Genomic DNA, 26798 nt, shown 5'->3' on the forward strand with positions numbered 1-26798 from the left:
TTATGGGCAAAGAGTATAAAGTGGACCAGTTCGGCCAGCGCCCGCACAGTGAGTTCATTGTTTTCAGGACAGGAGAGAGATTCTTGGCTGAACTTCATTGGGCAGGAGATAAGTTTCTGGTTTTCTGTAAATAAGGTGAGTCTCTCAGTAAGTTTCATTTTCCTCGGGGTGCCTGCGTGAGATTCTCCTGTTCATATCCACTGGTTCTATTTTAGACTAAAATTCTTTCACAAAATTAAGAGACAGTTATGCTTCCTTCTACTCTACTGGTGAATGTTTCTTTATTGTTCTACTGATACAGTGTTTCTGGAAGAAAAGCTCAAGCACTATTAAGTAGGTCCATCATGTAGCCTTTTCTGGTTTATTTCCTGAATAAGACAATGAATTGTCCATCTCTACTTTCCCTGTCTCTACTTATATAATAATTTATTGCCAATTGTAATTTCTTCTGTCTTGAGTAGTTAGATGGGGTGGGATGAAGGAGAAGCGTTTGATTTTCTAGTGTCAATCAATTTGCTCCTTTAAATCAGACAGTTCTTAAAATTCTAGAGTAATGATTCTGAAAAATATAAGTAAAGCACTGCCTACTTATAAAAACCATACTGTTGATAAGATATTTTGCTGTGGGTGGGAACAGAGAGTACATTAAACAGAGTTCCTGTCCTAGGTTGTATTGGGAAGCTTTTTTTTTTTTGGCCAGCATCTTTTTCTTGTGGATCTCTCTTTCTCTAACTTTGTTTGACTGTGTATCTATGTCTGTAATGAGGTCTTACACATCTACATACCCTTTCTGTGGTTCATACATGGCGATGATTAATTTTATGTATCAACCTGACTGGGACACCAGGTGCCCAGATTAAACACGATTTCTGGGTGTGTCTGTTAGATTAGCATTTGAATCCATAGATTCAGTGAAGTATGTGGCCCTTCTCGGTGTGGGTGGGCATCATGCAGTCCTCTATTGTCGAGGGCCTGAATAGAACAAAAAGTGGAAGAAAGGAGGATTTATTTCCTTCTTGCTTGCCTGCTTGAGCCAGGTCATTTTCAATCTTCTGCTCTTGAACTGGGATTTACACCATTTGTTCCCCTGGTGCTCAGGGCTGTGGACTCAAATTAGAATTATACCACTGGCGTTTCTGGTCTCCAACTTGCACATTTTGGGGTTTCTCAGCTTCCATCATAATGTGAGCTAATTCCTCATAATAAATCTCCTTCTATATGATATCAATCGCCATATGCCATATAGAGATAAATATCACATATAATACAGTGGCACCTTGGTACTTGTTGTTAATTGGTTCCAGAACCCGTGACAAGTGCCAACACCATGAGTGGTGCCCTGGCTGGTGTGGCTCCATGGATTAAGTGCTGGTCTGTGAACCCAGAAGCTGCTGACTTGATTCCCAGTCAGGGCACATGCTTGGCTTGTGGGCCAGGTTCCCAATTGGGGGTGTGTAAGAATCAACTGACTGATGTATCTCTCACACATTGATGTTTCTTTCCTTCTCTTTCTCCTTTCCTTCTCTTGTCTTTTAAAAAAAGTCCATAAATAAATAAAATCTTTAAAAAAACCTACAAGTGGCAAGTAAGTGATTAGTGATGAAGCATTTTCTCTTGTGGGGCAGCATCATGACTCATGCAAGTTCAGGCAAGTGCGATGAGTCCTGAGCAAGTGCCAAGTGCTGAAACATTTATTCTCGTCAAAATGCGATGAGTACAGGGTTTCACAGGTTCTGAAGCTGTATGACTGTATATGTGGCTATATATGTGTGTATATATATGTTTGTGATATATTGTATATGTACAATGGTTCTAGTTCTACGAAGAATCTTCAGACAGCATGTGACCAGGGCTGGACTAATCTTAGTGCACTATTTGGTTGGGCACACAAACTGTGTATACTGACAGACCGAAGGTCTCTTTCTGCCTTATTTGCTAATCTGAGATAATATAAAACTAGCCATGATTGCGGTCACTATCTTGACTGCTTAGGTGGAGCGACTACCTGCAGAATGAACCATTTAGAGGCAGGTAGTGGAGTCAAAGGGTCCTGAAGCTTTAGTCCCTGGATCTGGCTATGCTTGAGCTCTGTGTCAGCACCTGCTGAGTAAATTTTTCTGAGCTAATATGTATTTCTTTGGTCTAGTTTAAGTAAGGTTCTAGCACCTGCTAGAGAAAGAGTTCTGACTAATACATACTCAGAACTGGCAAGAAGCTGAAGATGCAAATTAGAAAATGTTTGTATCAGAAAAAAATTGTTTTGAGAAACTTAGCTTGATGATTTAAAAAATCTCCTTAAACACAATGAAACTGATTTGCTATCACCTAAGAAGATGTTTTTAAAAACCAGAATATGTGTAAAATTATGACCTTTTGCATTACCATGCCCCTGAGAGAAAAGAGTGGCTTCTATTTATATTTCCTTGCAGAAGAGAAAATTATTACATTATTGTTATTATGTTTGTCTCCTGGTCTCCAATTCCAAATAAGTTTGTGAAAATGGCAAGTGAATAAGTGTGTGTGTATTCTTTTATAATTTTAATTTTTGTGTACAACTTTATTTCCAGGGCTGGGGGTTAGGGTATGGGGTGAATCCCAAATGCGAAAAGCACATGTTGGTATGCAATATTATAATGTACAGTGAATCAGATGGTATTTGCTATTTCTTTAAGAACTGGTCAGAAAACCATTTCTGGCCTTGGAAACCTGAAAGGCCTATTTTGGGGGTGGTGAGTTTTGTGTCAAATTCCTGCTCTCTCCTAATCACCAGGACCTCTCGCTCCCACTAAGCAATGATCTCAGCTAGAGATGCCCCACCTTCAAAGCAACCCTTAGTTGTCCAACAAAAATAAATGATTTATAGACAGGCAGTGGGCCAGGGGCCTCTCAGTGCAGCAGTGCACAGCTCTGTGTTTTGCTACGCAATGGACCCATGGAGGCAGCTGGGGCTGTAAGGAAAATCAAGGAGGGTCACATGATTATTGGGACAAATCATCTGTTGTCAGACTTTTTGTTTTCGGGACCCCTTATACATTACTGAAAAACCCAAAGGACTTTGGTTTATGTGGTCTACATCTATTTATATTTACCATATTAGAAGTTAGATCAGAAAAATCTGTAAGTTTTAGGAAGCTTACAATACTTAACCTATAAGTATTACATTCCCATTATTCTAATTTATATTGAAAGGTTAGAGTTTGTAATCAGCAGCAAACACTGTGTTCTTTTTCTTAAAGTAACTAGAGTGTGAAGTAAAAATGTCTACCAGCACCCAAATCGGAATAACCATACCTTGTCAGTGTTTTTTCAAGACAACATTGCGTTCCATGAAAAAAGTGTCTAGTTTGTCTAGCAACTGAAAGACATAGTTGTTTTCCTTGAGCCATTGTATTTTGGTATACTGAAGTGCTTTATAAGTGCTTCCCATGTCGTAAAATAGAATGTTAAAAAGAAGTATACTCAAGGGTCGATAACTAACCATTTACAGTGCTTTATCAAGGGTGTTCTTAAGTGAACCTGTTTTTTTTTTTTTTAAACTGGAGCATGTGGTGATGAAGAATTCAATGACTGCTAGAATAATTTGGTGTCACTGTCTTGATTGGTGCTAAGGTGCCAGCAGTTTTACTCACATTGCTTTGCACCATCAGTGTAAATATCAATTAGTGAAGAAGACAGCTATCATCTTAGTAGTGTTATGAAAACAGGTTTGACATTGTGGGTTCCTCGAAAGGATTTGGGAATCCCCAGTGGTTGGCAGACCATATTTTGAGAATCACTGTTTCAAAATGCTAGCATTTTATTATTCAGAAACAGACTTAATGAATACCTATTTTTACCAGGCACTTCTGAGGGCACGGGATGTGTCAGTGGACAAGATGAAGATCTCTCCCTTTTTGGAGGTTATTTTCTAGCAGCAGTGGAGACAGACAATAAGACAATATATAATAAATAGGTAAATTTGGAGATGCATTAGGAGATAGTAACCGCTATGGAAAAATAAAAATTAGAGCAAGATAAGGGTGATTAGGAATGCTTGTAGGTCACAAGTAGCAGGTTGAAATGTTAGAGTGATCAGGATAGACCTCATCACAAAGGTGGTATTTGAGTCAAGTCTTAAAGGAGATGAGGCAGTTAGCCATGTGGTTGGTTGTCTGGTGGAGGAGCATTTGAATCAAGGGAACAACCGTATGAAGAGTACAAAGTGGAAGTATGTCTGTCATGGTCAAAGAAGCACCAGGAAGTCGGTGAGGAGGTAGTGGAGGGATTGGACGATAAAGTCCTAGCATGAGTAGCCAGAAACAGAAGGGAGGGTGCAGATCACGTAGAGAAATGGGAGCTACTGAAGGGTTTTTAGTGGAAGGGCGACCTGATCTCTCTTATGCTTTTAAAAGGTTATTTTAAAATATACTTTATTGATTATGCTATTACAGTTATCCCATTTTTCCCCCTTTATTCCCCTCTGCCCTGCACATCCTCTCCCAGCTGCATCCCCCCCGCCCTGTAGTTCATAACCATGGGTCATATATATAAGTTCTTTGACTCTACTTTTCCTACTCTATTCTTAGCCTCCCCCTGTCTATTTTCTACCTACCATTTATGCTACTTATTCTCTGTATCTAAAAGGTTATTTTTACTGCTGCATTGAGGATAGACTGGACAGGACAGGGAAGGGATATGGAGATTAATTAGGAGGCATGTATAGTAATGGGATGAAAGATAATAGTGGGTTAGGCCAGAGTGGTAGATGTGAAACTGGTGAGAAAAGAGAATCAGAACTCCTGAATGGTTTTGATGTAGGGTATAAAAGAAAGAGACAAGTCAAATGCAATGTCAAAATTTTTGGCCTTAATAACTGAAAAGATAGTGTATCCCATACAAAAATTACCTCAAAATTTACCATCAGTCTAAGTGTAAAGTTCTAAAATTTTTAGAAGAAAATCTTCATGACCTAAATGGGTAGCAAAGAGTTCTTCACCATGACATCAAAAGCATGATTCATAAAAGAAAAAACCTAAAACATTGGACTTCATCAAAATTAAAAATATTTGCTCTCTGAAAGATACCATTAAAATCTTGAAAAGATTCAACAGTAAGAAAACAAAGAATCCTATTTAAAAATAAGAAAAGGATTTTAACAGATACTTTAAAAAAGGGATGGCAAATAAGCACATGAAAAGATGCTTAAATCATTAGCCATTAGGGAAATGCAAATTGAAATCACTATGAGCTGCGTTGTACCTATTAGAATGCCTAAACCAAAAATATAGATAGTAGCAAGTGCTGGTGAGGATGTGGGACAATTGGGTCTCACACATTGGTGACAGAAATATAACATGGCATGACTACTTTGGAAAATAGCTTGGTGGTTTCTTATAAAGTTAAATATCTACTCATAAAACCTAGAAATCCCAATCTTTGATATTCACCGCAGAGAAATCAAAACATATTCAACAAAAACCTACACATGACTATTCATAGGTTTTATTTATATTAGGGAAAAACTAGAAACAATCCCAATGTTCACCAAGTGAATGGATAAACAAATTGCAGGATTTCTACATTGAAGAATATTGGCTTTCCAATTAAAAATGGACATTTCTCCAAGGAGGACATACAGAGGGCCCAGAGACATATGAAAAGCTGCTCAGCATCACTAGCGATCAGAGAGATGCAAATTAAAACCACAATGAGATACCACTTCACACCTATGGCAGTGGCCATCAACAAGCAAGTGTTGGAGAGGATGCAGGGAAAAGGGAACCCTAGAGCATTGTTGGTGAGAATGCAGACTGGTATAGCCACTGTGGAAAACAGTATGGAATTTCCTCAGAAAATTAAAAATGGCGCTGCCTTTTGCCCTGGCAATTCCACTGCTGGGATTATATCCTAAGAACTCTGAAACACCAATCCAAAAGAACCTATGCACCCCAATGTTCATAGCAGCACAATTTATAATAGCCAAGTGTTGGAAGCAACCTAAGGTCCCATCAGTAAATGAATGGATCAAAAAACTACAGTACACTTACACAATGGAATACTATGCAACAGAGAGGAAAAAGGAGCTCCTACCCTTTACAACAGCATGGATGGAACTGGAGAGCATTATGCTAAGTGAAATAAGCCAGGCAATGAGGGAAAAATACCATATGATCTCACCTTTAACAGGAACCTAATCAACAAAAGAAAAAAGCAAGCAAAATATAACCAGAGACATTGAAATAAAGAACAATCTGACAGTAACCAGAGGGGAGTTGGGAGGGGATAGTGGGGGGAAGAGGAGAAGGGTTTTCAGGAACAACCATAAAGGACACATGGACAAAACCAAGCGGTGGGGGTGGAAGCAAGGGAAGGAGGGAGGTTTGGCTGGGTTTGGGCAGGGAGTGGTGGGTGTTAAACACAGAAAACTATAATTGACAATAATAAAATAATTTAAACAAATACTGGCTCAGAAAGAAAAAAAATGAAATACATGGATAGATGTCAAGAGTATTATGCTGAGTGAAAAAAAGTCAATCTCTCTTTTTTTGTTTCTTTTAAAGTATATTTTATGGATTATGCTATTACAGTTGTCCCATTTTCTCCTCCCCTTTTTCTCCCCTCTACCCCCCTCCTCAAATATTCCCTCCCCGGTTAGTTCATGTCCATGGGTTGTACATACAAGTTCTCTGGCTTCTTCATTTCCTGTACTATTGTTTACCTCCCCCTGTCTATTTTGTGCCTACCAGTTATGCTTCTTATTCATTGTACCCTTTTCCCTCCATTCTCCACCCACCCCCTACTTGCTGATAACTCTCCATGTGATCTCCGTTTCTGTGCCTCTGTTCCAGTTGTAGTTGTTTGCTTAGTTTGTTTTTGTTTTTTAGGTTCAGTTGGTGATAGTTGTGAGTTTGTTGTCATTTTAATATTCATAGTTATCTTCTTTTCCTCAGATAAATCCATTTAACATTTCTTATAATAAGGGCTTGATGATGATGAACTCCTTTAACTTGACCTTATCTGGGAAGCATTTTATCTGCCTTTCCATTCTAAATGATAGCTTTGCTAGATGGAGTAATCTAGGTTGTAGGTCCTTGCTTTTCATGACTTGGAATACTTCTTTTCAGCCCCTTCTTGCCTGTAAGATCTCTTTTGAGAAATCAGCTGATAATCTTATGGGAACTCCTTTGTAGGTAACTATCTTCTTTCCTCTTGCTGCTTTTAAGATTCTCTCCTTATCTTTAACCTTGGGTAATATACTCAATCATGTTGTCTCTTGGTGTGTTTCTTCTTGGATTCAACTTCTTTGGAACTCTCTGAGCTTCCTGGACTTTCTAAGTCTATTGGGGAACTTTTCCTTCATTATTTGTTCAAATAAATTTTCAGTTTCTTGCTGTTCCTTTTCTCCTCCTGGCAGCCCTATGATTCAGATGCTAAAGTGCTTAAAGTTGGCCCAGAGGTTCCTGAGCCTCCCCTCATTTTTTAGAATTCTTGTTTCTTCATTCTGTTCTGGATGATGAATGTGTATTTCTTCCTTCTGTTCCAAATTTTTTATGTGAGTCCCAGTTTCCTTCCCTTCACTTTGGTTCCCTGCCTATATAGTTCAATCTTTATTTCACTTTGCATAGCCTGCACTTCTTCCTCTATTTTGCATCTGTACTCAATCATTTCTGTGAGCATCCTGATTACCAGTGTTTTGAAGTCTGCATCTGATAGGTTGGCTATCTCCTTATTGCTTAGTTCTTTTTCTGGAGCTTTGATCTGTTCTTTCATTTGGGCCATATTTCTTAGTCTTGGCACACATATTATATTGTAAGGGATGGAGCCTTAGATAATTACCAGTGTGGTGCAACCCACTTCACTGTGTTGTGGCACTGTATGTGGAGGTGGGGTCAGAGGAGGAGCAATGCTGCTTGCTCAGCTCTCTCCCTGCTCTCAGTCACTTCCCTTGCTTCCCACAAGCAGATTGTGCCCTTTCTGGTGCAGATTCCTGGGTGGGTGGACTTGTGTACATTCTAGAGTCTTGTGTGCCCCTCTGATGAACTCTCCTGTGAAACTGGGAGTTTCTCCCACTGCCACAACCCCCACAGGTTCTTACAGCCAGTGCTTTTGAGGCTTTATTTTTCTGGATATAGAAAAATATATCTATTTTTCTATACTTTGAGGCTGGAACCCTTGGTCGCATGGTCTGTCTCACTCCCCAGTTGTTCCTCCCAGCTTATCTGCATGCTGCTGCCTCATCTGCTGTCTTGCCACGTGTCCTCTCTGACCTGGTTTCCTGTTTCTGCCCCTCCTACCAGTCTGGATGAATGTTTCTTCTTTAACTCCTTGGTTGTTGGACTCCCATACAGTTCAATATTTTGGCAGTTCTTGATTAAAAAAAAATTAGTTGTTACCATCCTTTGATTGTGCAAGGAAACAAAGAGTATTTACCTATACCTCCATCTTCGCTGGAAGTCAAAAGTCAATCTCAAAAGGGTACATACTATGTAATTCCATTATATAAACATTCTTGAATGACAAAATTATAGTGATGGAACAGATTAGTGGTTGATCAGTGTTTGCTAGGGGTTAGGGCTGTAGTGAGAAGGATGTGACTTTAAATAAAGTAGCATGACCTTCACGATGATAAGCATATACTGACTGAAAAAAAAAATAAGCATGAGGAAGTATCCTTAGGGTAATGAAACAGTTCTATATACTTATTTTATCTGCTGCTGTTTACAAACATCTAGACCTGTGATAACACTTTATAGAACTATGTACCAAACAAAAAAAGAATACACATGAAAACTGGTGAAATCCAAATAAATTCTTTATTTAGTGACTGGTATTGTACCAGTGACAACTCCCTGGTTATGTAAGATGTTATTTTTGGGGGAAGGTAGATGAAATGTTCATATGATATCTGTACTATTTTTGAAACTTCTCAATGAGCCGAACATTATTTCAAAAGAAAAAAGAAAAAACAGCATTTCTATTAACTGGGATGTAAAAGGCTGCGGTAAAGCAGGTTTTAGAGAGGATGAGGAGTTCAGTTTGGGACATTATAAATTGGAGATATCTGCTACACATTCATGTGTGCACATTTCTGGAGTTTGGGAGAGGAATCTGAATGAAAAATACACTGGGAGACGATATATAAAATTTCTGCAACCTAGAAGACTGGGTCAGCTAATCAAGGCAGGAGTGTAGATCAAGAAGAAAAGGAATCAGGACTAAGCCTTGGGATTCTCTACTACCAGAAAACATGAAAAAATAAAGAGGACTCTGGGAAGATAATAGTTCCAAGTTTACTATTTTCCTTTTCTCAAAACTCTTTGGTGTGCATGTGTGTGCATGTGTGCATGTGTGTGACTTGATAGAGTTCTGTTCCATCAGTAGACAGATTTACTAGTAGATACCAGTTTCTTGTAGTTATTGTGGTCATTTTTCTCTCTTCCTCTGTACTTTAACAATTCCAGTAAAATTTTACAATATATTAGTAAAAATGGCCCTCCAGTCCTTCATCTGTTCAGTCCTGATCAATGACTTTGCAACCTGTTCTCCCCATCCCTGCTACCTTTCAGGGGTCATGTATGATAATCTCAAAGCTTTGGGAGAAATGAATATTAGTTTCATTAAAATAAGATGAAACATCTGTTGTAAGACTACTTCCCTTAATGAGGAAATAAAGACAAAATTTGATTCACTTTTAGGAATAAATTTCTCATTATCTTCTTTTTTTAGTTTCCTGAAATTTGTGCTCATTTATGGTCAGTCTCTCCCTAGCCAATTTTACCTTTAATCCAAAGTTCTGTCTCCTTGCTACTTACTATCTTTCCATTATCATTGCTACTAAAAATGAATTCACTTAATTAACTGACTTTAGTTTCATGACTAGGCAAACTGTTGTAGCTATTTTAAAGTTTAGGGATGCTCCCTTGTTTAGAAGGAAGTTCATAATCCATAATTCATATTAGGAAACAAGAAAGGTGAAAATCAATAATTTAGGCATCTATCTCAAGAAGCTGGAAGAACAGCAAATGAAACCCAAAGGAAGAAAGTTATAATAGATATAATAAAGATAAAGAAAATAGAACAAACATATAGTAAAGAGGATCAACATAAATGAAAGCTGGCTCTGTGCTAGAAAGGTTGTCCAGGAAAAAAGAGAGAAGCTATACATTACCGATATCAGGTATCAAAAATGGACATCACATTAAATCTTACAGACATTAAAAAGATATGAGAATATTATAAATATTTATTCCAGTGAGTGTTAAAAAATAAATGAAATCTAACTCCTAAACGACAGTTGACTAAAACTGACATGTAGTTCTGATGTAAGCAGAAATAGAAAATCTGAACAGTCCTTTTATAAGTTGCCTGTTCATAATCTTTGTCCATATTTCTGTTGATATTTTTGTCTTTTTTGATTGATGGATGGAGCTTCTTTACATATTAATATATTAACTCTTAACTCTCATATACATTGCAAATATTTCCTCTAGTGTTTTTTACCTTTATATTTTATTCATAAAAATATAGAAATTTTTTATTACATGATTAAATTTGTCGAACGTTTTCTTTGTACTTTTTTAATTTTTAAAAATATATTATATTGTTATGCTATTACAGTTGTCCCATTTCCCCCCTTCATTCCCCTCCACCCTGCACACTCTTTCCCACCCACATTCCCCATCTTTAGTTCATGTCCATGTGTCACAAGTTCTTTAGCTTCTACATTTCCCATACTATTCTTGCCTTCTCTCTGTCTATTTTCTACCTACCATCTATGCTACGTATTCTCTTACCTTTCCCTCTCTCTCCTCCTTCCACGCCCCTGTTGCTAACCCTCTATGTGGTCTCCATTTCTGTGGTTCTGTACTTCTTCTAGTTGTTTGCTTAGTTTACTTTTGTTTTTGTTTTAGGTGTGGTTAATAATTGTGAGTTTGCTGTCACTTTACTGTACATGTTTTTTATCTTCTTTTTCTTAGATAAACATTCCCTTTAACATTTCAAATAATAAGGGCTTGGTGATGATGAACTCCTTGAACTTGACCTTATCTGAGAAGCACTTTATCTGTCCTTCCATTCTAAATGAAAGCTTTGCTGGATAGAGCAATCTTGGTTGTAGGTCCTTGCCTTTTATGACTTGGAATACTTCTTTCCAGCCCCTTCTTGCCTGCACGGTTTCTTTTGAGAAATCTGCTGACAGTCTGATGGGAGCTCCTTTGTAGGTAACTGTCCCCTTATCTCTTGCTGCTTCTAAGATTCTCTCCTTCATTCTTATCTTGGGTAATGATAATTATGATGTGCCTTGGTGTGTTCCTCCTTGGGTCCACCTTCTTTGGGACTCTGAGCTTCCTGGACTTCCTGGAAGTCTATTTCCTTTGCCAGATTGGAGAACTTCTCCTTTATTAGTTGTTCAAATAAGTTTTCCACTTGTTGCTGTTCCTCTTCCCCTTCTGGTACCCCTATAATTCAGATGTTGGAATGTTTAAAGATGTCCTAGAGATTCCTAAGCCTCTCCTCATTTTTGGAATTCTTGTTTCTTCATTATTTTCTGTTTGGTTGTTTCTTTCTTCTTTCTGGTCCACTCCATTGATTTGAGTCCCTGTTCGCTTCCCATCACTATTGGTTCCCTGTGCATTTCAATTATTGATTCCTTCATTTCAATTAGTTTAGCCTTCATTTTTTTCATCTCAATTGTCCAGTGAGAAATGTACAGCAGGAAACTTCACAAACCATTTTTGACACATTTGATCAATTATAGCACCTTCTTCATATGCTGCACAAATCTTTGTTTGCATTTCAGTTGCATTTTTACCTTTCTTGAAGTAAAGCATAATATGCTGAAAATGTTGTGTATTTTCTTCCATCTTCAGTATTAAAATGGCTACACAAAAATTCACCAGTTCTGATAAGTTTTTTTAAAAATGCATGCTGAGATGACAGCTGTCACAATGCAATCTAAAAAATTGTTTCAAATGAAGTTAAAGACAACTAAGCACTATTAAAGCCATCTTACAGAACAAGCTAAAATGAACATTCTGGGCAACGCAATATATAAAACTTTGTAAAGCTACCTATACACAGGGCAGAAAATTGGGGCACTACAAAAAAGTAAATGCAAAGAACAGGTTTTTGACACATACCGCTGATTTCTTGGAAGAACAGGTAAGTGTTTTATTTTGCCAGAATGTGTTTAAATAACAGAATGTTTTGCTATCCTTTGGAAGAAAAACCTGCTCTACATTCTTTCTGTTCTTTTCCTTTTTAAAAAAGATTTTATTTATTTTTTTAGATGGAGGGGAAGGAAGGGAGAAAGAGAGGGAGAGAAACATCAATGTATGGTTGCCTCTCATGCGCCCCCTACTGGGGACCTGGCCTGAAACCCAGGCCTGTGCCCTGACTGGGAATTGAACCAGCAACCGTCTGGTTCGCAGGTTGGCGTTCAATCCACTGAGCCACACCAGCCAGGGCCATTTTACCTGTTCTTTGAAGAATGCAGCAGGCATGACAACTAGTTCTTGGGTAACTGTAATCAGCAATGTAGCCTTTTTCTGGTCATAGGTTGACATTTAGTTCTTAAGCTGCAATTATTTTTTTTTCTCTCCATCTGATTCATTCTGAGTCTTAGGGTGTACCCTCTTCAGTGTGGTGGGGTAGACTGCTGAGAGGCCTGCTTTACTTGTTCTGTACCATTAAATGCTTGCTTGACTCTATCAGAAATAGTTTGAAGAGTCACAAAACAAGAAATAAGGAGAGAGTGTATGTGAGAGTTCTGCCTGGGAGGACTTGAATTGGGAGAAATGAAATTAATGAAGAGAGTTTCCTGTTGTGTTCCAAAAGTAATATACTAACATGCTTATGGGCTGCTAAATCTGTGTCTTGATTCTTAAGCAACCAAAGAGCCATTTAACAATGGCATTCTCTCCTGATGAAAGATTCCATTTGAGCATGCCAGGTTTCCGGGGAGGGGTTAGGGGTGGAGGTCACCTTAGAGGCAGAACAGCATTACCATTGTCAAATGTCTTTGGTTATTAGTCTTCCCTAATATATTTGTCTGTAATCCCTCAGTGGGGAATTGAAGGTTATCATCTCAGTCACACTGAAGGGACATGATTTTTCAGGATGTGGGAGGCTTCTTTTCACTAAGAGCCTGCTGAAAGAGCATTGCTTGAAAAAATTTCATCTGAACAAAAGTGGCCCTGTGCTCAATGAAAATTACTTCCAAGGAGCTAAGGGTACTAGAAGATATCCTCAAGGAGCTTGAGGATATTAGAAGCTTCAGTGGAATGGACTTGTGGTACATTTCTATTTTTTGTCCTTTCTGTGCTTAATATAATCATTTCAAATATAAGTATAATACATGTAGATTATGGAGACAATGAATCAAAAACTCTTTGTACTCTTTCATCTCAAAACATTAAATCCAATCAATTTATTGTAGGTGTAATAATTCCATTCAGAAAAGAAGAATCATAGCACCAGTGAAATGGTAGAAAAATGTAATTTGATACATTACTGGCAAGCAGTTGGAACAAAATGTATCATAGTTTAGAAACCATTCTGTGAGTGATTGTGTGCTTTTTATTAAGAAATCCACAAAATGGAAGGAGATGGGGGATAATAGCTTTTCATTGGCATTAATCCTATTACCTGAGAGTCCTTCTATAGTGGTAAGTTATAAGAAAGCATATTTGTCCCCAAAATGTGTGGTCTGCAGTAAAGTCCATTTACAGTACTTCAGAACTCAGCTCACATAGCCTCCTTGTAGGCTGTGAGGAGATTCAGGCTGCTCTCCAACAATCATCATGATCCATTACACTTTGTTCCCTGCAGCTTTGCCCCCCCAGTTACAGGTGATACTGTAATTGCATAAGAACTTTAAAGTATATGCTGATTTTATATATGGAAGGATGATCGTTTTGTTTGTTCAAAGGATTCTTCAATATTCCATCCAGAATCTAGTGTGAACAATCTGAGGCAAAGGTAACATTTCAAAAGGTGATGTATCAAATTAACTTAGGAGAAAAATACTTCTTGAGATTGTGGTTTGGTTTTCATGTGGGAAACAGAAAATTCAAGCCAATAATTTAAGCCCCAAAGATTTACTGTGAACATCTGTATCATAGAAGCAAAATTATTTTTTCTTAAGTACACAGTTATATAATTGTATCCTCAATTGGAGATTATATTGATTCCATTTCTAATAAATGATAAAAGGTACCATATATAATATTTTAGGTTATATTGGAAATATTGCCTAAATAATTTTTTTTAGAGACCCAGCAGCTGACAATACAATTAGATCCTCCTCAGTTTTGTTGAAAGCACAGAAGTGAACATCATCCTGAATTGTGAAGAGATTACCCATCATTAAAAACATCAATTTTTCAATTTGGGGGAAATTCATCAAAAACACTTCTCTAAGACTGATCAAATAACTACTAATTAGACTGCTTACTCTTTTATTTAGAGGCATCTTCTTTGGCCTAATAGACTCATAACAGGTTGGGAAAACTAAGAAATCATTAGTTATTTAAAAAATTATTTTATTATTTTTTAAATGATAATTTAAACATTTAAATTATGTTCTTTTAAATAACATAATCTTTTTGGGTGTTTCAGATTATATCTTAAAATCTAATTTGAAAGGATTACAAAACAGTGAAGAAAAAATACAAAATTTCATCCTAGTTTATTCCTCAAACTAGGGAAAACTCAACATTCCTCCCAGGAACTAACTCCTGCTCCTTTTGATCATTATTGCTTCTTGTCTTTCAGCCATTCATTCTTGTTTGAGACCTTTCACTCTTTCCTTCTCTATGCAATCAGTTGCAAACTCCTATGAAGTCTTTTCTTGTAAATTTGCTCTCTTCCATAGAATCCCAAATTTTATCTTTTTGAAGAAAGCCCATATAGTCCAGTTTTTTTCAAAACTTTTTAAGTAGCAGAAAGTTTTCTCCAAATGACACCCCCAATTAACTATTATAATGATGACAACAATAACTACCACTGCTACTACTACTAAATCTGATTTGATCCATTCTTGTTGGCTTGCTGTTGCCTTCAAGGATGCTTTATTTAACCGCAAGGATTCCCTGGAGTGGGGGGAAAAAAAAAGAGATGCAGAGTTTAAGTGCTTTGTCCAAGATCATTAAGCCAGTTAGTACAAAGCTGGGACTAGAAGTCAAGTTTAAGTTTATTGCCCTTTTGGCTCCATTGCCCATACCATCACTGTCACCACTTGAGACTTGGTTTATTGCAATAAGCTCTTAGCACTCTCCAGTCTTTACTCTTACACTTTTCCATTTATGAAACGTAAGATATTTGTATTTCTCCTTTGTACACAAGCTCCTGTGGCTCTCCATTGTTGATAAAATCAAGCTGCAGTCTGTCTAGGTTCATTTCAGGCTTTTTATAATCTGAAGTTTTTCTTACATTGTTTTCAAATTCAGTGTCACTGTGTCAGGCTGGTGGTTTCTTCACTGATCCTCGAATCACCTCCAAGTAATTCCTCACTTTTCTCCCTCTACCTGGAATGCCTGTTTTCCTTTCACTCTGTCTTTTAAGGCTCAGATCAAGATCCTTGAAGCCTGTTCTAACTATACCAGTTCACAGTTATCCCTTTTGTTTTTTGAAGGACTGTATTCTGTGACTTTTTTTTTTTTTGGCTTTTAAATTTTATATGGGTAAGAATATGTATTATCTTTTCAGTAAAAATATAAGTTCTGCCAGGACGTGGACCACAGCCTATTTCGCACTTAATACTGACATTGTGTTGTGTGAAAATCAGCTGTATTTTGTAAGTTAAATTGGACTGGCATGATGAAAACTATCTCTGCTCTCAACACCACACAAGGAGCCACAGCAAAAGTTTTTGTGTAGCTGATGATGTGGTTCCTCCAGCGGACTCTCATCCTCTTCCTTTCCCACCACAAAATACTGGATCTAAGATTTCCTATTTGATTTTATTTTGTAACTATGCCATCAGCCTAATCATTAAACAAATCTAATAGAATATAAACAGATGTTAATGATAATAGTTACATAAATGTTTTATTACAAATACCTTAATGTTGACTGGAACAATGAATATAATTCCTTTTCAGAAATTAGTATGAATCATGGCAAAAGCCATAATTACTCCTAGAACAGGGGCTGTCCATGCCTCTCTCTTATCCAGGTGACAGACTTGGCATGGCTCCATGCTTTGCCTACATAGGCATCTACAATTAGAATTCAGAAGGTGGGTTTATTTGAAATAGAAAATGGAGTCAGAATTTTGATTGGTTATTGCTTGACAATGAAAAGTAACTTTTCTAATTAGGTTATGTGATGAGTATTTTCAATATACCTTTGTTAGTATGTTTTTAAAAAACTTTATAAGCTGCAGATTTAACAATTTACTGAAAACATGTTAACAACATTAGATATAACTAATGATCTCTTAGTTTTCCCAACTTGTTATGAGTCTATTGGGCCAAGGAAGATGCCTCTAAATAAAAGAGTAAGCAGTCTAATTAGTAGTTATTTGATCAGTCTTAGAGAAGTGTTTTTGATGAATTTCCCCCAAATTGAAAAATTGATGTTTTTAATGATGGGTAATCTCTTCACAATTCAGGATGATGTTCACTTCTGTGCTTTCAACAAAATTGAGGAGGATCTAACTGCATTGTCAGCTGATGGGTCACAAAAATAATATTTGAAGGACAAAAATAATATGTGAAGCACATTAGAATTGGTGCTGAACACAGTCTCATAGCAATAAATGATACTAATCCATAAAAACATGGTATCCAGGGTGAGCAGATATTGAGGGTGTGAAGTTCTTGCTAAACTGACTTAGCAGGGTTTGTTAAAACTTGATTTTACATGGCAGTGCACAGATGGGCCCAGGAGAGGGCTTAGGATTCTGACTGAAGTTTAATCAAGCAAAGAATCTTTGTCAATAGGTTCACAGAAGTGATTCTATGTGATTCAGTATTTGTTGAATGGATGAATGAATAATAGAGCTTTAAAAAAAGTTTATTCTTAATAGGTTTGTGTGGTCACAGATACTTGTAGGGCATTATTATTAATTTAAGGAGGAAGAACTTTATATTCATGAAGGATCTCAATAAAACCTTACAAATATATGAATCAAATAAGATTATGTACAAAAAAGACTTTGAGAGAGTTAAAGTCAATATTCAGATGTTGATTATTTCATGTAAAACTCTGCATCATTTGGTTTCTTGGGTAAACAGTCACCAAGATAGGCATAGGTTTGCAGATTTACTGAGGGAGATGGCAGTGAAAGATAAAAGGGAGAGAGAACAGCAGTGATGGAGAGAGCTGCAGGCTCTGATATAAGTCTGATACCCGTGACGGAGAGGGAGAGTCTCAGACTGCAGTGCAGTTCTAGGAATGTGTCAGCCAGATAAATGGAGAGTTCTCCAGCCTGTCTCCTGTTGGAGTTTCACATCCTACAGGATGGACTGCTCTAGTACCACACCCCCCATACCCCAGTGCACAGTCAAGACTCAGAAGCATGGCTGGTCTTGGTGCAGACATGGTGATGGATCCAGAGGGATGCAGCTGGGGCAGTCAGTCCATTCTGCTCTTGCCAACAGACCTGAGCAGTGCATTCTCATGGCTCCCACCACGCAGAACTGTAGAGGAGCATCATTGGTGCTGCCATATTCTCTTTTATCTATCAGATTACTGTACACAGGACTGGGGGCAGCCAATTCTCTAGTTTCCAGTTTGTAATTCATAGAGAGTACTTTTCTTTGACAAAGGCTGAACTTGTTCAGTTAACACCACCAAGGTTTCAGGTGTACCTACTCTTTGCTGTCAGCTCATTGCATAGTCTAGTCAATATGTATCTCATTTCTTTGCAGATCCCAGTCCATTTACTAGTCCATGGAACTGATGGGTTGGTCCCTGGTTTTTCCAGTGTTGGGTTAGGGAATCAAAAAAAGAAATGTGGAATAAGGGCACACCTTTAGCAAATAGTCCTTCATTGTTGTAAAACTCTCTGGGATAACCACTTGCAAATTTTATAACAAGGAATAAGAATTCAAAGGGTCAGAAACATGGTAACATTTAATTATAAAAGCACCTCCAATTCCAGTAGCTGGTACTGTTACTTGGTGGTGGATTTCCCTTTGGAGAAGTGCAGAGACCCAGGGGATTATGTCATGGCACTCAAAGGCCAGAGAAGACCAGCTCCTGTCTTCTCCTTGGGGCTCCACCTGTGCTCACGAGTTATAATTGCACCATCAGTTCCATTGTCTCTAGGGAAGTTTTGTTAATGATTCTGCTACTCTCTGTTGTCAAGTCACCCTTGGAGGAACAATTTTAAGTATGGTCACCATGATGATGTCATATGGGTCACTTTGTACTCTTGCATGACCCAGACTTCACAGACTATGATTTCAGGCCCAGCTCTGCAGTCTCTGTTGGAGATATGTAATTATGAATCAATCACATAGAGCATTAATACTAATCTCATGTTGAAATAGCATTGAGGGGTAAAAAAATCTTTCACATTTTCTCCCTCTCTCGTCTTCCTCAGGGCAGCACAGTTTTGAGTGGTTATATAATTGCATGGTTGTTTTGCTGGCTGTTCCTTTTTTCTTTTTTCTCTCCAGATTCTCTACTTTGTTTAGACCTTTGAAGGCCTTTATGAAGTAGAGTATTGATTAGGAAATGCAAAGAATATATGTTTTCTATATATAGTAACTACCTATTTTTATTACCAAAGGAATATAAAAGCATCTGGTCAAGACAGAATCAATGGGTGAAGGGAGTCAAAAGTTCATAAACAAACAAATTCCTAGGGACCTTGTACACACTGTGCGTGTGTGTGCTTTTTAAGGGGCAAGATCAGGAACCTCTCCTGATTTCTCTTTTCTCTTACAAATTGCCATGGTGACAGGAGGGGAATCAAATTGGGAGAGAAGTAGAACTTATTGTAAATATGTAAAGCTTATAAAATCCATGTGAACATTTATTTCTGACTTGCGCATTGACTGGTTCCTCTTATGTGATGGATACTATCTGTCTAAAAAGGTCTTTTAACATCCTCCCTGTTCTCCCAGGACTTTAGAGATTGTGGTTGAGGGGCAATAGGTTCTTGCATCTGTAACCCTTTTTAGCTTCATCCACACAATATCTGGTACCAAGAATGAAAACTATCCTGGGGTTGCTTTGGGGTATTTAATGGTGTCAGGCAGGACTTAGAGAAGCTCAAAAGGAGGATCCCTTTCCACCTACTCTTTGAGCATGCAAGAGTGGTGACACCTCCAAAAAACCCATCCTCCAGTGACAGAGAGAGAAAGAGAGAGACCCCTCTATCACAGCCACAATAATACTGTAGAGCTAACTAGAGGGAAGCAAATCTTTCATGCTAACCAATGGTAATGACTTAATCCTCAATGACTATGCATGCACAAGTTCATGGAGGAAGAGTGAGAGCTATCTGCGACCAGACACAAGGGGATCTGAGGAAAGGAGACATCACAGCATGGTGGAAAATTGGGAAGAGGGACAAGTACAGCAGGGTTCATGGTAGAGCACTGAGACAGCAGCATCCCATTTACTGCTTCCTAGGCCTTCTGGGTAAGACAGTTTCTTGAACTGTGTTCTGTAGAACATCAGTTCTGCAAGATATTAAGATAGGACATACCAAAAAGAGGGTTCCTTAGTCAAATAAACTAGAGAAATGCTACCTATCATATCTTCCCATGTGGAGACAGCTATTGGAAGTAAAGAAAATGCTCTAACTTTATTTAAACCAAGTGTTTCTCAAATTTTTTAAATATAGAACCTTACTTTTGTTTGTGCATTTAGATATTTATTTATTATTAACATCTCATAGAAAGCATGTCCTGATGAATATAGTATGGAAATGTCATGTTAATGGTTATTAGTTATGAAGTGTGGAGGAGAATTGGCTATCAGAACCCACTGAATGGCCTGTCGAGTTCTTGTATGTATATGTATATCCAGCTCTAGGTGTGCATCAGGATCATGGGATGAAGCTTGGAAAAACAAAATGCCCATTCCAGACCTCACTCCTAGTCTAAAACATCTGAATCTAGAGGAGAGGGCCCTGGGATCTGTATTTTTAAAATGGTTTTTTTTCAGCTGATTCTTTTTTTTAAAAATACTTTATTTATTTTTATTTAATTATTGTTTAAGTACAGTTTTCTGTCTTTTACTCCCATCCCAGCCCCCCCCGCCCCAGTGCTCCCCACCTCCCTCCCATTTCCACCTCTTGTTAGTTTTTGTCCATGTGTCCTTTATACTTGTTCCTGTGAATCCTTCCCTTTTCCCCTGAAATTCCCTCCCCTCTCCCCTCTGGTCCCTGTCTGCCGGTTCTGTATTTCAGTGTCTTTGGTTATATTTTGCTTGCTTGTTTGTTTTGTTGTTTAGGTTCCTGTTAAAGGCGAGCCACTGCTAGGAGTATATCCTAAGAACCCTGAAACACCAATCCAAAAGAACCTATGTACCCCAATGTTCATAGCATCACAATTTACAATAGCCAAGAGTTGGAAGCGACCTAGGTGCCCATCAGTAAATGAATGGATCAAAAACTATGGTACATTTACATAATGGAATTCTATGCAGCAGAAAGAAAGAAGGAGCTCCTATCCATTGCAACAGCATGGATGGAACTGGAGAGCATTATACAGAGTGAAATAAGCCAGGCAGGAAAAGACAAATACCGTATGATCCAGGTGATTCTTAGGAGCCAGTGGCACTACTCTAAAGACCAGCATTTAGAAACCACAAATACATCCATTTTTATTCTCTCTTGAAAGGTTAACTTCCAGTTCTTTTGCTTCTCATCTGAAATGTTACTCCTTCACTGAAGCCTGTTCACTGAATCACCGATATCCAGCAGTTTTTAAAATATGGTTAACATTTGATTGATTTTACTCCTATTTTTGCTGCTGAGCAGTGTTGTAGGTAATGTCAAAGTGCACCTCTCCATCCACATTTCAGGTTATTTCCTCAGGTACATACGTAGAGGTGACTGGGTTTAAAAGGTACAAACACTTTAAGACTGCAGCTATGGATATTGCAAAATTGCTCTCTAGCACTTGTTCCATTTCCACTGACACCTCCAGGATGGTCTTTCTGCATCCCAAAGAGGAAGCAATTAAATTTTGGGCTCGTTGTTTTCAGGCTTCCTAAATTCTGCAGTTTTATTTTAAATTCATTGAAAATGTATTTTCATTCCCTTTTAATTTTTCTCTGTTGCTGGCTTATTTTTTTAAAAATCTCATTTTAGTGGATAGGCATGTTGCTGTCACACAATTATTTATTGTCTTACAGTTTTCTTATTCAGTATCATGAACCTCATGAACAGAGATATTCAGCATCTCTATTCCAAAAGGCAATATATATATATATAAATATGTTTTGCCAAAACTGCAAATGATTTCTCTAAAGCCTTTTTAATGCCTCAGATTGAGCTGTCATCTAGTTTACTGACCCAAAAAGAATGATAATATGTTTTATATAAATAATTATGGGAGGATTCCTCCTGTCAAAAAAAGTTCCCTTGAAAATAAACCAATATTAACTGTAATAATTCAGAAAGAATACTATAGCAAATCCATGAATGGTATTTCACATGTATCTTATGCTTTATATGTGAAGACCAAACCATATATTGCAAATAATAAGCTATATTTTAACATCAGGTTTTTAATTCACAATATTATATAGCAATTGAGGGTATTGAATAAAAGCATAAATGTTCCTTTACAGAAAGCATGGCAAAAATCAATCACCAACAGGTAAATTAAGGGTTTTCTTCAAATGGCTAGCACATAAACAACATAAATTTGAGTTTGGATATGCTGATGTTTTATATTAACTTGGAATACATGATAGCCTATGCCAGGGGTTGACAAACTTCTTTCTGTAAAGGACCAATAGTGACTATTTTAGGCTTTGTGGGGCCATTGGATATCTGTCACAACTACTCAACTCAGCAAAAGCAGCCATAGGCAATCAGTAAACAATGAGTATGGCAGCGAACCAACAGAACTGTTTACCAAAACAGAATGGTAAGGTGGGATGTGCTGGCCCTTGGCCTGTATTTTAGGATGGTGTTGCTCAGAACATGACTGAGAGTCTAAAACATAAATGTTAGAAAATGTGGCAACATTTACAAAAGCATGTTACAAAATCATGAAGAAACCACATATTAAACATGGCAAATAAAACCCTCAAACCCATAGATAGGTCAAGTATGAAATAATGTCATAGAAGTTTTCAAAGCTGGTAGAAAGAGAAGAAAAGAGATGGAGTCTCTTGCCACTCAAGTAATTGAGATGGTGCTGATGGTGGGTGAGGACTAGAGATGTTTATTGAAGCGTGGACTGTAGAATGCCTTTGGTGTCAGAAGCCCCAGGAGAAAGGACCTTGTTTCGTTTAGTCTCTAGGGGAGAAACTAGCTACTGAGATGGATTTAGCTTGGTGTTTGGTGTGTTTTTTACTTGGTCTCACCCTGCCTTTCCCATAGTAGTGATCTTGGGGACCAGCAAGGAATCTAGGTTACCCAAATGTACCCAGATTATGATGGCTTACGTCCTACTGCCTTTATTTATCCTCCCCAAGGTATACTCAGATATGTGGGAGAAGTCCTCAGGTACTGCCTCATATGTGGTAAGCCCCACTTCCTCACTGTCTTGCTTCCATTCTCCCTGTCACACCTTCACAGTGGTGCCTCTCTGGCTGATAGCTCTCATGCTTTGCATGGCCCAGCTGTGCCTCTACTGGGGAGCTCCACTGCTTCAGGAGAAAAGGTATAGTTTTCTCCTTAAAGAGATGGCATTCAGCTTTCACAACACTGTAGTGGCTTAAATGGTACAAATCTATTTTTGTCACAAAACAAGTTCAGAGGTGTATCATCTATACTCCTTTTGTGCCACCAATTTTACCCTGTGGTTTTCATCCTCATGGTTGCAAAATGGCTGCTTGTATCTCCAGATCCTAGTTCAGTCCAGGCAGGAACAAGGCACACAGGAAAGAGTTAGTACCAGCAGGCTTGTACATATATATTTATGGCCAGAACTCTGTCAAGTGGCCATATTTAGCTGCCAAGAGTATTTATATATTATATATGTATATCTCTAAAAATAGTGATTGGGTTAGCCAATCTATATTGAATTCTCAACTTCTTGTCTATTTCATTCCATAAGTAGGACAGACCCTTCCATTAAGTTCCCTAAAATATGGTAGAGATTGGGCTATAACTTATTAAAAACAGCTCTTTTTACAAAATAGTTTAAGACTCATAAGTTGCAAAATGCTGGTATAATTCCTGCATACCTTTTACCAAGCTTCCCCAATGATAATATCTTACATAAGCATAGTACATCAGCACAGCCAGAAGACTGATGTTGGCACGATACCATTAACTCAGGTATTAATCCATGTGTGGCAACATGGATTAATCTTTAATAATGCTGAGTAAAATAAGCCATACCAAAAAAGACTACATACAATATGATTGCATTTATATACCATTTTAGGAAAATGCAAACTAATGTATGGTAACAAAAAAACATAGTTGTTGCCTGATGTTGGGGGGTATAGGGTAGATTCGGGAGGGAGATTACAAAAGAATGATGTGGAAACTTTTCAGGGTGATGAATATGTTCACTATTTTGCTTTTGGTCATGGTTCTGGGGTGTGTATATATGTTAAAATTTCTCAAGTTGTCATTTTAAATAATTTATTTATACCTCAGTAAAGCTTGAAATAATAACACCTAAATAAAGTACAATAAAATTTAATTCCATGTATCAGCACCCAAATGATAATAATGATGTTATAATTTTGTGAATGATTACTGTTTTCCAGGAATGCTAAGCACTTTACATGTTTCCAAACATTTAGTCATTGCATTAACCATGTGAGGTAGTACTATGCTTACTAGCTTTTACAGAGGAGGAGACTGAGGCCTGTGCAGAGGTCAGGAAATTTAAACGAAATTATATGACTAGAAAGTGGAAGAGCCCAGTGGTTTGGCTGCGGATTGTCCTTGTAGGACCAGCTGTGTGGAGGTGAAAGCTGGGAGAGAACGTGTGAGTGACAGAGCAAAGGTCCAGGGTGAGACCCGTAGGTACCGTCAGCGAGCTGATGTTGCAGGGCTCTCTTCAGGCCAGTATTTAAAAATAGGTAAGATCTTTTTCTTACATATTCGTTTTGTGGAGCTAGAAGGAAACTGATTTTCTATTAATCATAAAGTTATACTTTTTATTTATGTTTCTTTTTATTGTTGTTCAATTACAGTTGTCCCCATTTTTTCCAAAATTATACTTGTTAAATGTTCAAGACAAACAATTACTTCAGAAAATTCTAACTTTTTAAAAGCTACCTTTCATTTCTCTGTTTTTCCAGCTGATTAGAGGTAACAGCTGGAAGGAGGGTCTTGTTCATATCGGAAGCTTGTTTGTTTTTTTCCCCCACTTGTCTGTGTATCTTGTCCTTTCTTCAGTTTTCTTGGGAAAACAAAAAATCAAACAAGTTTTTGGAGGTGTATCATAGAACTTGAAATTTCTTTCTTCTTTTCAATAACACACTATGCTATGTGTCATTTAACTCTAATTTTGTCAGTTTCCAGGCTTCTGCTAGATGACTGTTCTCAGAATTGGTGCCACTGATTGTTGGGCCATGTAATCTTTGTGTGTCACAAAAAATGCTCAGAAGACATGGGTTGGCTCTAGCAAGGAGTGTTTTTACCCTCTGTAAAGATTACTTTCTACCTCAGAGGAAATAGGGGGAGATTACATTTTACCAATTATGTAAGGGATTGATTTTGAAAGCCTGAGTTAATGACATTCTCCTTATGATTCACTCCAGCATTCTTTAAATGCCCATTAGAGCTGGCTGCTGCTTGCTAGCCCATCTCTTAACCCAGTTCTGGGAATACTCAAATCCTAACAATCAGATCAGAATTACACTCAAAGAAATAGATGGAGTAAGACAGTAACTCAAAAGAGTCCAACTATACTGCAATCTCTGTGTGAAGAGCTAGAAAGTAGAGTCCCTAAAGAAGAAATTGTGTAGTGTTTAGCTGGCAGTGCTGAAGGCATTTTGGCCCCTATACTTTTCTCCATAACAGGAATAATGGGTTAATATGGAGTGAGAGGGAGAATGGATTGGATCTCTTCAGTTCAAATGAATAGCTTCATTTTCAAGCTCATTATGATGAACTCTCTCATGCTTTTGAGAGTCTCCTTTAGCTCAGTTAAAAAGGAAACCTATTCTGAAGGGTAAAAGCGCTATGGTTATTGATTCATTGTCTAATAACTAAAGCTCAACTGACATATTTGCGTGTGACAGTCACATTGGCCATCAATGAGGGAAAACACCCACTAGTTTTCTCACCATCAAAGTATGCTCAACGAAAACAACAATAATGAAATAATCATGTTAGGCTTATCTATGCTCTTTCTTCTCCAGGGATTTAATAAGCTAAATTATTGATTAATTTGTACTTCAATTTATTATCTATAATAACAGTGTAGACTAGGGAAATGAAGATATTGATTTATAACTTGGAAAAATGGTCAAAATATTGATGTGCGATCAACATATATAGCAAATAAATTATTGAAATCTTGACTAGGAATATGGACGTGTGTAACTGAATGTGAAATGTCAAGAAATCTTTGATGATGGCTAGAACAGAATAATGTAAAGAAAGAGACCAGTCTCATGTTTACTGTTGACTCTAATGAAGTGATTTTGCATGAAGCACTTCACCTTTGGTATATCTTGGTCTTTTCATTAAAAATAAAAAACAAAAAAATTTAAAGACTGTTTCTGACTTTCTGAATAAGGATTTCTTGGTAAGGCTGAATTTGAAATGTTTCAAGGACTTACTTAAGAAAGATGGACTCAGATACTCAGATCAACTGAGCATATGTCAAACTGTTAATAATGGAGGTATCATAGGTGATTTTTAGTTTCTGTAGTTCCCAAACTTCTGATATAAATAGCTATTAATATTATAATTAGGAAAAATTAAAAATTTAGTGAAGAAAAATAAACTCAAAACCTCATTGGTGGGCATTGTTATGTCTAGATGGGCAAGTAGGTACATTAAATTTCAAAAAGAGAACAATCTGAAGTCCAGAGGAGGGTATATGACATTTTTTGCTTTTTCCAGCCCCTGTAAACTCAGTCCTAGACCGACTACCTCCTGTACTCATGCCCTTCCCTCTTTCCTTTCCTGTGTTTTCCCTTTCTCCACATGCCCAGCTTTCTTTTGCTTGTGTGGTGAAGGCTGGGCAGTCATGGTTTCTGGCTGTGGTAAGCTTCTGGATAATGGCCTTCAAAGAGATCTGGATCCTAATCTCTGGAACCCTTGTGAATGTTACCTTATATGACAAAAGGGACTTTGCAGCTGTGATTAGGTTAAAGATTATGAGATGAGGAGATTGTCTAGGATTATCTGGTTGGGCCCTAAATATAATCACAAGTGTTCTCATAAAAGAGAAGCAGAGGGGTTTTGACTATAGAAGGAAAATAAATGAGAAGAGAGACACAAGATGCTATGCTGCTGTCTGTGGAGTTGGAGGAAGGGGCCATGAACCAAGGAATGCAAAGTATGCAGTTAAAGGTGAAAAAAAGCAAGGAAACAAATTCTCCACTAAAGCCTCTGGAAGAAATGAAGCTCTGCACCTTGATTTCAGCTCTTCCCACATCAAGAACTATAAGCTATAAGAGAATAAATGTGTTACTTTGAGCCACCAATTTATGGTGATTTGTTCAGCCACAGGGAGTGAATCAACTGGTTATTTCCTGAACAGATG

The 26798-nt window shown here is 37.6% G+C and overlaps 1 long non-coding RNA gene across 3 annotated transcripts in view; it reads left to right on the forward strand.

Annotated features, from left to right (window-relative positions):
- LOC119048162 (uncharacterized) overlaps positions 1–26798 on the forward strand; it is a 158107-nt gene continuing 131309 nt past the window's right edge. For all 3 annotated transcript variants that reach the window (XR_008391456.1, XR_008391455.1, XR_008391457.1), the window contains exon 1: positions 1–135. This is a non-coding gene — a long non-coding RNA (uncharacterized LOC119048162). The remainder of the gene's footprint in view (positions 136–26798) is intronic.

The sequence above is a fragment of the Artibeus jamaicensis genome, unplaced genomic scaffold (genome assembly GCF_021234435.1).
Source record: "Artibeus jamaicensis isolate MK-2021 breed Jamaican fruit bat unplaced genomic scaffold, CSHL_Jam_final contig_373, whole genome shotgun sequence".
NCBI classification, from domain to species: Eukaryota; Metazoa; Chordata; class Mammalia; order Chiroptera; family Phyllostomidae; genus Artibeus; species Artibeus jamaicensis.